This window comes from Mytilus galloprovincialis, chromosome 12 (genome assembly GCF_965363235.1).
Source record: "Mytilus galloprovincialis chromosome 12, xbMytGall1.hap1.1, whole genome shotgun sequence".
Taxonomy (NCBI): Eukaryota; Metazoa; Mollusca; class Bivalvia; order Mytilida; family Mytilidae; genus Mytilus; species Mytilus galloprovincialis.
This window is the reverse complement of record NC_134849.1, coordinates 42,741,247-42,755,321: the sequence shown is the minus strand read 5'-3', so window position 1 is coordinate 42,755,321 and position 14,075 is coordinate 42,741,247. Positions and strand designations below refer to the sequence as shown.

The following is a 14,075-nucleotide window of genomic DNA, read 5'->3' as shown; positions in this document are numbered from 1 at the left end:
ATTTTTTCACTACTATTTGTAACTAAGGCCATTCTGATAATTCACTTATTTCAAAGTAGAGTAATTTGATTCAGTTAAGTGTGGCGTAACCCACGCTTACTATATGTTGTTGTTTTGTTGTTGTTGTTTTTTTTTGTTGTTGCACCAGTTCTATTGTTTTGCAGTATAGTGTAGTGAAACCTACGCTCACTGCTCTAATGTGTTAATAGGGAATATAATTCCAGGTAATTCATAGCATTGCATATAGCTTACAGCAAAAGTATCTATTGGCCAAACTCCTGTTGCTAAATTAAAAACTATGTACAGCAAAAGTATCTATTGGCCAAACTCCTGTTGGTAGATTAAAAACTATGTACACATATATATATATATATAGCGCTAATATCATTCAAGTGTAGATGCAGATGTTAATTTCAGTTTTGAACGTGTACCAATTTAGTGTGGCGTAACCCACGCTTGCTATAGATAAAGAAACAGCTTAACTAATTGTTGTATTTATTGGTTGTATCTAAAATATATTATACAGCATAGTGTGGCGTAACCCACGCTTACTGTATTGTACAATGTAGGTATGCAGGTTGTTCAATTAGAAGTTTCCCAACAGTCCTTAATTATTTGTTGTTCAATTTTTCTTAACCAAACTTTCGACAGTAGCTGTCTTGGGTGTACACCATCAAAGTACAGTTCAAACCTATGCTGCACCCGTCTTGTCACTCTGTGGCGATCACCTTTCCTGTGCTTTTGTATTAATGTAAGATCAGAGCTAAACTTTGGAGAGTAGGAGATATTGCTTGTGTTAACTTCTCTGATTTTTCTGTTAACACTGACTATTTGTTCTTCTAAATCTTTGTTGTGTTGATAAAAACTTTGAATCTGATTTTTACTTATTCCTGCAGCCCAATTCCAATCGACAATGGAATATAAAGGTATTTCCAGTATCGTCACTTTAGACCCTGGGTGTGCTTCGATGCATTGTGTAATTAGATTAGTTTCGGCTATTATATCATCTACAACTGAATCGTCATGGGTTCTTAAAGATATGTATCGCCCGTTTTTTATAGTAAAGTCACAAGTACCAGCCCATACATATACCCATATGTTGCCCTCTTCTTGTATTAGGGTTTCTATGGAACTCTCCAGCCACTCTCTACACTCTCTAATTCTAGCACCTTTTCTACAGAACCAAGTTATATCACGCTCAGTTGTTGTTGATGCTTGGGATTCTAGGTTATACCCCTTACTGTCAGTGATTATAATGGGAGTATATTTTTTTGTCCCATGGGGGGCAAGCCTGCTCCTTTGCAGAAATTTGGTTAATTTTCTTTGAATTAACATGTATGTTGAGATATGATATGGAATCTATATGTTTCTGTTTATGGTATTGTAATCAAAGTATGAAGTATCTTAAAAAGTTTGTTTTGAAGTTCGCAGACAGGAAGTGCACGGACCCCGCGAAAGTCAAATTGAGTTTGTGATATTCGTCTCAACTGCTTCTATTTCAGATAAAAAGTGTTTATATATTGGCTTGTTTTGTAGTTTTTCATAAATGTCATAGAAATGTTTTTTTATATGTTCAATTGCACACTATACAACACAAAAATCATTGAATTTTCCCTGCACCAAAAAAATGTGTCAACCACCACCGGAAGTCACGTGATATCGAGAATCAAGTGGAGATAATTTAAGAGAACGTCGTCAACAGATGTCGCTGCGTAGAAAAATATTTCCCCGCGGAAGACGACCCGGCAGGAAATCGCGAATTTGTTAAATTATAAGAAACTAAACGTATCACGAGCGGTATGCATGATATGATAATTTTAACAAGTATTTAAAAGATATGAGAAGTCAAGTAATTTCATCGTTGAATCAGAAATTCAAGTCATTTATTTTCAGCCTTCGGAACCGCCATTTTTCAACATCGACTGTCATTGACAAATATTCAACTCTGGACGAATTGACACAAACCCGTTTTACTTAGGAAAAATAAATATGATAAGTTTATATTGATAAACTGGAGCATGGAGAACAGAAATGGGGTAGTCACATGACGTTACCCTTCCTTGTTTACACACGAGCACAATTCCAGTACACATCACAAATTGGTAAGGCCCTGCGGGGACTCCCTTCTCTTTTTGATGAAACTGCTCTGCTCTTGACTAAAACAGCTCCGAAATATGACAGACTTGCCACTAATGAAAAGACAGTCAACATGTCATTTGAAATGAACAAAATCTTATTTTTTGTGTAATTTATGTTCCTTTTTCATGCCCCAGTACACAAAAATACTAAAAATGAACAAAATTTGTTTTACTTTCATATAAATCACACAAATGTTATGAATTCAGCGCATTAAACATGTAATAAAATGTACACGAACCTCCCAATAACATCCCTTTATAGCAGTGCATTATTTTTTGGGAAGTCCAGGTGTAAATTATTGTGACACTTGTCAGGTTTTGTCCTGAATCAGTGAAAGAATGACATGTCCAGTGTAAACATTCTGAGATCAGATATATCATAGATAAATAACAGAGGAAAACAGTTTGAAGAGAGTCAGAACCTTATTTTGTAGCTTTCAGATGTAATTTCAAATGAATGAAGATGATATCACTTCATAATATAATATTGCTTGTGCTTGTTCCCTATTCATCTTCCAGGTTCTAGCAGTCATTCAATAATAATTATTGTTCCATAGATGATTGTTCAATCTGTATCCAGTTTACCTATTAGTAAATTAATCTCTATTAATGAATACTTAGTCTAGTTCATTTTTTTTTCACAATTGTTAAGCTGCATGCACCTGCATTTGATGATTGAGGATTTATATATCAGGTCAACATGGTATTTTTTTTTTTAATTCTTCATTATTACACATATTTCAGTCTATATATATATGTTACCAGAAATGGTTATATATCATATGTCTCATATGGTATATATTATTTGAGAACATTATGTCAATATATATACAAAATATTAATAAAAATCTTAATTTCAATTTTATTAAATTACAGTCCACTATAACATTAAATCATTTGACTGTACTTTTAAATAGCAGTCTACCAGTCATTATAAAAATCACCATAAAGTATATTAATGATTGTCTTTTATTAAGAACATCTGTGTAACTTTGTTTAATATGCAACCTAATTTTTGTTTGTGTTCTTTTTTATAATTGTTCATGAACATTAACAATGTGTAAACTGTTGATATTTATAGCCTTTTTCTTCTTCGCTGTGAATACCACTGTCACTCTAATATAGTTATAATCAATTTAACTATTGTCAGTTTATTGTTTTAATTTTGTATGCCATAACCATTTAATGTAAATGTGTTTGTGCGAATAAAATATTGTCTATTGTCTATATTATACTATAGATTATATGAATTATATAAAAAGGTTATATTCATTATATAATTATTTTTCACACTCCATGGCTCAAGCTGTTGAATGTTGTGATTGTTTTTTTTTCAATTTGAATACATGCATTACTATCCCACTAAATTACATATAATTAGCGAGAAAGCTATTTTCAGTTTTACTTTATTCTAGAAAAATATATAAAATTTTACTTTATCTTAAATGTTAAACAGACATGACTCAAGAGGACTGTATGGGTATCCATATTCTATGCTTGGATTTATATAATATCTAAGCCAAATGATTTAAAAAAAAACCCAGAAAGTTTAAACTACTACATTTCAGAATTTATATTTTACAATATAACCCCTTTTCTAAAATGAGACAGCACACAACAAAACACATGACAGTGTCACTATCAGGCCAAATCTAAATATATAGTTAGAATGAAAAACCACTGCAGAGAACAAAGTTCAATATAAAATGCAATATTTTTATGACATCTATTTTTTCAGGAATAGATTTTAGGCATAGATTTTACTTTTTTAATCAGTCTCTCAATACAAAATGAAATAAAGCCCTGATTTTGTTTTTATTATTTATTATTTTTTCTAAATTTTTATTACTTTGTAATATTGCTACTTACAAACACATAGAAATTACATTTTTGGTAAAGCCTTCTTATAGAGTACTTTGATTAATTCAATTTTTAATCAAAATTGTCAAGGGTATATATGATATCCTATCGCCAGTGACTAGAAGTTGTTACATTTCAGTGTTCATCATTAATAGGCCTCACATATTAAAATAATTACTTGCATAGATAAACATATTTAGAATGGAAATAAACATTTAATAAGTTCACAGATATAACTGACATTGGGTCTTAACTTAACAGAAATTCTCTAAAAACATTATTCTAGAATAGAATATATAACAGCAAAATTGTACATTTTATACCCATAATCTTTATAAAATATATTTTTATGTAGATCTACTAAGAAACAATATATTTCTGCATCACTGAATGCTGAGTCAAAATGAAGAATTTATGTGTATTCAAGAATGATAATTTATGATTCTTCTAAAAAGTATGCCATGAAATAATTATTTCCATCAAAGTATATATATATATATATATATATGACAAAATAGAGGTATACACATGCAACCAAGGAATATTCTGCAACATTCCCCCCTTTAATGATGGAATTTTAACACCAAAGCTTTGGGCAAGTATTTTTTTTCTAACAATTTACTGGTCCAAAACCCCTCACTTTATGTAAAAAAATAACCATACAGAAAACTTTTTTTTATATTTCTTCTGAAGCTGTAGTAATATATTTTTTAAACTGAATATGTAATAATATTTGCAATTTCCCCGATTTCTAGATGATTATCAGATATTTTTATGCAATATGTAATTAAATAGTGATTTACCAAAGCAGACATACATTCTATTATACTTTCTCTCACTGTTTGGGTCTTGATACCTCACAGGTGCCCTCATTCCAATGATTAATTGTAATATCCAAGGTATTTTTCATATTTACACATTTTCCTTCGCACACTGATAAATTATTGGATATTTTACCCCAGAATGAACCCTTTCACTTACTAAAATTGAGCGAAATGGTTATTTTCTCTCGTTTCTGATCAGCCGTCCCTTCAACGACTTTTCATTCGAGTTATCTCCCTTTGGCCGGTCGCTAGTTTTGGGCTTGTTGAATAGACACAATGCCGTTTTACCTGGCGAGTTTTTGTATCAATAGGCATTTCATGTTCATAATATCAGGAGGTATCATCCCTATAAAGGAAACTACGTTACCATTCCGTGTGTCATTTCAATTTACATTTATTTACCGAGAAGTGTCACGGCCGCGGCACGTTTTTTCATCTTTCCCAATCAAATAATCAAGGAAATTCTATTTTTTCATTCTTAAATGAATAACGTAGTTAAAGTTTGAAACCTGCCGTATTTAATGATGTATTTGGTTAAGCATGCTAAATACACAAAATAGCTTTACGCCGTCGATTTCGTGGCGTCATTGCCGTTGCTAAAAAATGCCATTTTTTGAACTGAAAATCACGTGACCAGAATAATAAAATCGACGCCATTATGAGATTTGCTGTCCGGCTGGCACAGGAAAGAGGAGAGGTCCATATGTTAAATCAGGACGAAAGGTAAATCAGAAATACATATGTACACATATAATATATATTATAAGTAAAAACCTTGGTGGCTAAGTGTTTTTTTTTTCTTTGTTTACTTTTTTTTACTTTTTTTTTAGGAGGGGGGTGTGTCATCATATAGTCTTTGTTCAATAAATCGCAACCACGTCGTCCAGTTAGTAAGGCGTGGGGTATTCTAATTTATTCACCAGAAAAAAAGAAGGTCTCAATCCCCCATGACTGGGAGCTATTTTTTTTCAAGTCATGTACCGTGAGTCAGTGGACAAAAGTGAGGTCCCACTCGAAAATAGTCCTATCAATTCAACCAAAATCGATTTTTTTTCAAAAAAATATTGCAGAGAAACTCCATTGCCGATTTTGATCAAATATATACCTAAAGGTGCAGAAATGCAGGGACAGATGCAGGAATTTTCGAAAGGGGGGTGCTAACCCAGGGCAAAAAAATGGGGGGGGGGTGCAAAACATATGACCCGATACATTGATCGGCCGAAATAAAGGGGGGTGCGCACCCCAAGAACCCCCCCCCCCCTCTGGATCCGCCACTGAGAAATGTCTGAAGTTTAACTGTTTATTTGGCCATAAATTTCGTGTTGATTTTTTTCATTTACTGATGAAGAGAACACAAATGTATGATAGCAAAACTTTTAACATTTCTACATTTTATGGTATAAATTATTTTATAAAGATCGGTCATGTAGTTACTTATCAATATTTTTTTGAAAAATTTCGATTTTGGTTGAAATGATAAGGACATTTTTTCCCCAGCTAAACATGATCTAGTGGGTACCTTTTTTTCTCAGTAATACTTTTAAATCAGAGATGGGAAGCCTCGCCATTTTTGCATGTAATAAATGACAAGTCCCATACCACAGTGTATTGAAAGAAACCAGTCGCAAATATCACATGCACATTCGGACGAGTATATAATGACTCTAAATAACAGCCCAACAATGTTAGATCTGTAAATTTGCTTTTGCAAATTTTTGTTCTTCCCTCGCTGGGATTCGAACTCGTGCATATATATATATGTATATACTGCGATTGTCAGTCTGCTTAACCCCGCCACATTATGTATCACGGTATGTGCCTGTCCCAAGTCAGTAGCCTGTAATTCAGTGGTTGTCTTTTGTTGCTGTGTTACATATTTGTTTTTCGCTCTTTTATTTGTTCATTAATTAGGCAGTTAGTTTTCTCGTTTGAATTGTTTTACATTTGTCATTCCGGGGCCTTTTATAGCTGACTATGCGGTATGGACTTTCAATGACTCATTGTTGAAGGCCGTACGGTGACCTATAGTTGTTAATTTCTGTGTAATTTGGTTTATTGTGAAGAGTTGTCACATTGGCAATTACACCATATCTTTTTTATGCCCCCACAACTAAAAGTTGGGGGGCATATTGTTTTACACCTGTCCGTCTGTCCATCCGTCCGTCCGTCCCATTATAGGTATATAGTTATTCCGGATAACTCCTCCTACTGTTTGAATGCTAGGAAGTTTTCACTTTGCAAATTGTTTGTACATATATTGAAGGTGTGCATGTGGTCAGGGTTTTGATTTTTTATTAATATTTGGTCTTTTGGGAGATAGTTGAACTTTGTCATTTTTGGAGTATATACTTGCAAGAGGTGCATAGGGTTTCCGGATAACTCCTCCTACAGTTTCAATGCTAGGAAGTTTTCACTTTGCTGGCTGTTTGTACATATATATTGAAGGTGTGCATGTGGCCAGGGTTTTGATTTTTATTAATATTTGCTCTTTTGGGAGATAGTTGAACTTTGTCATATTTGGAGTATAAGCATGCATAACAGGTGCATAACATTTCCAAATATCATTTGTATCCTTAACTCCTCCTAACTTTTTTTTATCATAATGTGCACCTATTTTGTTTTGTAAATAGTTTCTTTTTTGTCATTGTCTCATATAGGGTTCCCCATTTTGTATCTACAGCCTAACCCACTTATTTAATGAAACTTTCTCAGATTTTTCACCACCCTTTACTTATTTTCTTTTCGCTATTCAGTAAAATTTATGAAACATACTTTTCCCTGTAATTTTTGCAACCTCTTAAACTAAAAGTCCTTGACCCATGGGTGCTTTTCATCGAGAAAAAATGACCATGATAATAGTGCATAATAAAATTTGCATTTGTTACCCTATCTTAAGGTTTTATGTGAATAACAATCAATTGACATTATATTTATACCCCCGCTTTAAAAAAAGGGGGGTATACTGTTTTACCTCTGTCTGTCCTTCCGTCAGTCCGTCCGTCAGTCCGTCAGTCAGTCCGTCCGTCCCATGAATATTTTTCGTCGCATTTTTCTCAGAAACTACAATACAAGGATTTCTGAAATTTGGTTTCAGGGTTTATCTAAGTCAGCTATACCGTGTGATGCGTTTTCAGATTGATCACTCCACAACTTCCTGTTAATCGAACACTTGTATGATTTTACACATGATAGCCAAGTTGAAAATTTTCGTCACATTTTTCTCAGGAACTACAATACAAAGATTTCTGAAATTTGGTTTAAGGATTTATATAAGTCAGCTATACCGTGTGATGCGTTTTCAGATTCATCACTCGACAACTTCCTGTTTACCGAACACTTGCATATTTTTACACTATTAATATTATCCACTTGCGGCGGGGGTATCATCAGTGAGCAGTAGCTCGCAGTTTCACACAACCAGCTGTATCCTCTTCGAGCTATTTTGAACCAGTCAACAGTTTTCATGATGCAATAACATGTTCAATAAATCCTGTCACAGCAGTATATAAACCTTTGGAAACTGTCAACAATATGCATGATCATAATGGGAACGAGAGTATGACAGAATTATCAAATGAACCTTTGGAAAAAGACATCAGGTTAATTGATGCAATTAATGAAAACGAGAATATGACAGAACTCGATAATCCTGTCACCGCATTGTATGAAGCGATGGAAGTAACAGACACCATTGAAGTGAATTGTGCTGCTCAAAAACAGACAAATGAACTTGAAACTTCCAGTGACGGCCAAACAAACATCGATGCAAATAACGAGCCGTTGGGTGAGGAGATTGAAGATCTAATTAATGAAATGCTGCAGACAGAAGCTTAATAGAGAAATGACGATTTACTAGCTGACGAGGAAGAACCAAATGATACGTACGAACCAGAGACAGTTGTTCATTTTGGACAAGTTGTTGAAAATAATATTGCTACGACAATTGAAAAGGGGGATGATGGTAATAAAGAGGAGAAAAGCGACCAGCCTTTGTATTGAAACTCTCCACACACACTAGGAGTGACTGTATTACTAATATGCTGCTTCATGATTCGGTTTCGTCTCCCGGACGAGGCTATATCATACTTGCTACGAATTATAACCTGTCTTTTGCCAGTAAGTCATCGGTTAATGGGAAGTCTTTACCATTTCAGAAATTTCATTAAGAAGTTCACGTTTGATGTTCTGCCGACAGTGTTTTATTATTGCAATGTTTGTTATGCCTCTGTCAATAAACAGGGTAAGAGTTGCCCTTCTTGTAATAAATCGGTTACACAGTCTGGTTCGATGGCATACTTTGTTCAACTGAAATTGTGTTCACAATTAGTGTCGTTATGGAAGAACCAGGATTTTTGTGATATGGTTCGAAACCACAGATTTGAACATTTAAAGAATAATAATGACAGTAAACTGTTTGATATATACGACGGAAAAATGTATCGAAAGCATTTTGATAATGGTGGTATTTTGAATGGCAAAAATAATATTTCGTTTTCAATGAATACAGATGATGCTCCATTATTTAAATCATCCAATGTTAGTATTTGGCCAGTGTACATGCTGATAAACGAATTACCTATAGCTCAAAGAAAAAAACGTCAACATTCAATGTTCTATGGCGTATGGATAGCAACAAAAAACCTCAAATGTGGTCGTTTTTAAAACCTTTATATGATGAACTTAAGGAGTTGGAAACTATTGGTCATACATTTACAGATTTCAGTGGTGCCGAATTTATCTCAAAGTGTATATTACTTACCTGTACCTGTGATCTCCCGGCTCGTGCTATTGTTATAACTCAAATCAGTTTAATGGTAAATATAGTTGTTGGTATTGATTAGCAAGAGGAGAAACATATAAACATGACACTGGTGGAATCTCCCATATTTTCCCTTTGATAAAACATGCCCAAAAGGTATTCCACGGACAAAAGAGAGTGTGCGACGAGATGTTCAAAGTGCAGCTGATAAAGTTCGTGATGGGAAAAATCAGAAAACAACAGTTAACGGTCATAAAGGAAAGTTTTGGTTTATGTATTTAGACACTTTCGATGTTATAAATAGCTGTGTGATTGATTATATGCATGGTATATGTTTTGGTATAGTAAAGCAGTTATTGACCTTATGGTTCGATAAAAAAATCAAGTCGGAAAACTTTTCATTCTTTAATGAAAGGGAATCTGTAAATCAATACTTGCGTCAAGTTAAACCAACAATTTTTGTAACAAGAATTCCTAGAACATTAGATGATATTGTGCATTGGAAATCATCAGAATTCAGAAACTTTTTGTTGTATTGGGGAATACCAATACTGAAAAACGTTTTAAGCAGTGAATACTTTGTGCATTTCTGCCTTCTAGCGAGAGCAATTTTTATTTTATCAAAGGAAGGTGTGACGCAGAACGAAATACAAACAACAGAAAAAGCATTGTTATTATTTGTAGAACTTTACGGAGATTTGTATAGCCAGAAATACATGACCTTAAATTTTCATCAAATCATACATCTTGCAGACTGTGTAAGGCATACTGGACCTTTGTATGTAAATAACTGTTTTATTTTTGAAGATTTGAATGGATTCATTATTAAACACGTCCATGGAACGCAAGGTGTTGACACACAGCTAACAAATATTATAGCTATGCTGAAGGTTCCCCCAATAATGTACGATAAGTTTTTGAAAAAGTCACCAGATGATCAAATAATTTCATTATATAAGGAGCTAACAGACAGTGTGCGTGGGAGGCACCAGTTTGATTGCGAAATTGAGGATGGCATCCGTCCAGTAGGGAGTGCTTCAATGGTTACAATTAGTAAAGACCATGCACTGATTGTTTTGAAATGCGGCATTCGAAACACTTTGGTGAAGTGCTTCCAAAGGATTAACATGTATAAAAAGGGGTTTTATGTATACAGTCAAAGTTACGGAAGACTTCAGAAAAGACAACAACATATAGTAACATGCATAGTGATTGGAAATTTGCATTTTTATTCTGTTTTAACATTTCTTCAATCAGACGAAAAGTACCCACCCCGTACTGTGAATGTAGCAATGTTAAAACTGTTTAGAAAAATACAGCCAGTAGGTTGTGTCTGGAAAGTGGAGGAAGTAGATGAAATTGATTTTTTACCTATAAACAGTATTTTGAATGTTAACAATTTTTTGGTTATAAATGATAAGAAGTATATTTGCCCCTCTCCAAATCGTTATGACCGTGATTGAACTGTTGCCCATTGAAAATAGATCAAAATACAGTTAAAACTTCCTTCATTAATTCCTGTCTGTGTTCATGTTTTACTATCTTTCCTCAAATAAAATGTTTGCCTAATAAATACAAGAGGTATTGATGCTTTATTTAGACACTAAAGCAAAGGATTAAAACATAAAATGGATTGGTCTTCAGTCTTATACAGGTTAAAGTAACAAAGCAATATATATATTATTGTAAAGATTATTAAAGTAAATTGTGTACATACACATACAAATGACATAAACCTTATTTTTAAATTGTGTTTGTAAAATACAAAGGAGACAACTGAAAGCTTATTCCTAGAATAAATATAATGCACCTTTTAGAAAAAATAAGATTAATTTTATTTTGCCAGCAATTGTTTTATATGCATTGGAAACATGCTAGTCTAAGATCAAAAGTGAGTCAACTATTTAACAAAGTAGAAAGACTATATATATAGTTCAATGATTCAAAAGTTATTCTGATAAAATCTTATTTTTAATTCATATTTAATAAATATATTATTTTACATTATGTAACTTTTTGTTATTTGTTATACATATATATACATGTATGCTCAGTCTAGCTAGCTCTTTTTATTTCAATTTGTATCAGACTATTTAAATATTTAAGAAAAGGGTTTGTTGCATCTTTTTATGTGTATAAACTTGATTTTTTTTATGTTTAAGAACTGATTTTTGTATATTTTGGTTGAAAATTAATTTTGTATTTGACAATTTGAAACAAATAAATGTTAAAGTTGATTTTGTTAAATTGTCCTTTCCTTTATAATGCTTTAACATGTTTAAGTTGATTTTTTTGAAATTTCAACATATCATTTAAGCAATTATTTTTCTTTTTACATACATGTTCAATACAAACAATTTCCTGTTGGGAAAAGAAAAACAAATAAACATTAGCAGCTTGAGAGGGGGAAATTAAAGAATCGATTCCATACAGCTTGTTACAGTATATATATGCAATTAATATATATAGTTTTTGAAAAACTCCAACCATTTAGTTGAGAGAAAATGGTAAAGAAAATAAATGGTAAAAAAATGGTTCTTATAACACGAAAATGGAAGCAATTTTATTACTATTTTTTTAAATGTGTTTTAATGGCTATTTTCCCAAATTTCAAATGCCATTTTTCAATAAATGGTGAATAAATGGTAAACAAATGGGAAAATATATGGTTTGCAAAATCAATGACAATGTAATTTATAAAAAAATGGTAATTAAATGGATTTTTAATGGAAATTGGGTTTTAAATGGTAAAACAATTGGATTTGAATGGTAAAAGACCATTTATTTTAGCTAAGGGTGCACCTTTGGCTTAGGGTCGAGGGTGTTCTTGACTTTTGATTGTATTTAAATTGAAGTTGTGTAGGACTCTTTGTAAACAACAAATGCTGGCATGAATATATCATACTTGTATTAGTGACTTAATCACAATGGAAATCTGTTATAGATCAAACTAATTAAAAGTCTCTGTTTTTTTACATAAATCTAAGCTTTACTTGCATACAATCCCTATTTTTCTATTCCTCCAGATCCGATCATGCAGAATTTCATGAAATTTTGTAGATAATAAGGACATACTATGTAGATGTGCATATTGACAGGAAATTATTAGTCATATTTTCTTATACAATTATTTTTTCTTACACTTATTTAATTTCTCAAATGACAATGTGGGGACGTGGGGTATGTGAGCTTGCTCACTAAGGTTCTTTAATTTAATCAGTATGACTTTAAAAGATGATAATAAAAATACTAAAAATCTAGACAAAATAAAGCGTATAGGTCCAGTTTCCAATTTGTTAGCCATCATGACGCAAAACAGCAAAACCAAGAATTCGACTTTATTTATAATTAATATTGGACAATGCTGTTGATGACAAATTACTTCATTCCAGGCCCTTATGTTTTTCAAATAGTTAATATTACCAATAATTGATAAGTTCCAGGTCGATGGTTTCAAACAGAGTATAGAAAACTGTGCATCTTATAATCAGCATGACTTTATCAGATGACTAAATATCCAGGCTAAAATAAGGCTTACACATAGTTATATATATACTTTAATTTGTTCACGGACCAGCGATTTCACGGGTTTGTTCTAGTCTTATGTAAAATTTAACAAAAATGGACACAATAGATACTATACACTATATTTAACCTTCGTTCTAATAAAAATAGTCAAATATAAATTTTGATCTCGACTTTTTGCATTTTCACCGATCTGCATTTCATTTTTTTATTCTTTCACATGCGTATAGATGTTGTCTTGTATTTGTGCGGATCAGCATTTCTTATTTTTATCTTTCACAAGCGTAGATTTTGTCTTTCATTTGCACCGATTGTGTACATGTTAATTAGAATGTTAGATAGATGAAAGTTATTTTTATGCACCATAACATTATGTTTTCTGGTCTCTGTGTCTGTTCGTCCGTCTGTCCCACTTTAGGTTGAAGTTTTTGGTCAAGGCTGAGTTTTTTATGAAATTGAAGTCCTATCAATTTAAAACTTTTAATACACATGTTACTTATGATATGATCCTTCTAAATTTATGTCACAATTTTCAAAAATTGAGTATTCAGATTAACAATTATTCCTAGATGTTTTGACATACTGGCAACGTATGTATGAAACTATTGTCTGGATGATTCTCGTAAAATAATGTCAGATCTTGCAATGAAGTTAAAATTTATTATTTTATACTGCTTATTTCACAAAATAATAGTAAAAATAAAATTATGACAGAGGGTCATTGTTTTTTGTCATTTGTTTCATTTCAAATTGTCTTAAGGAGAAAAGAGAACCATTTCCCCTGATTTCACTGAAGCTAATTACCTAATTTATGTATATCAACACTTTGGTTAGCTTGCTTTCTTTGTTTGTATATTTTGTATAATTATTTTTTGATAAGGTCCAATTGAATTTAAATATTATATACAGGTTTAAATACCTATATATGAAGATGTCAATCTTAATTACAAAGCTTCAATAAACATTTAT

General features: G+C 32.3%; 1 pseudogene; it reads left to right on the top strand.

Moving 5' to 3' along the window:
* Positions 1 to 8,494: 8,494 nt before the first annotated feature.
* On the top strand, positions 8,495 to 11,142 carry LOC143053669 (uncharacterized; annotated as a pseudogene).
* Positions 11,143 to 14,075: the final 2,933 nt, after the last annotated feature.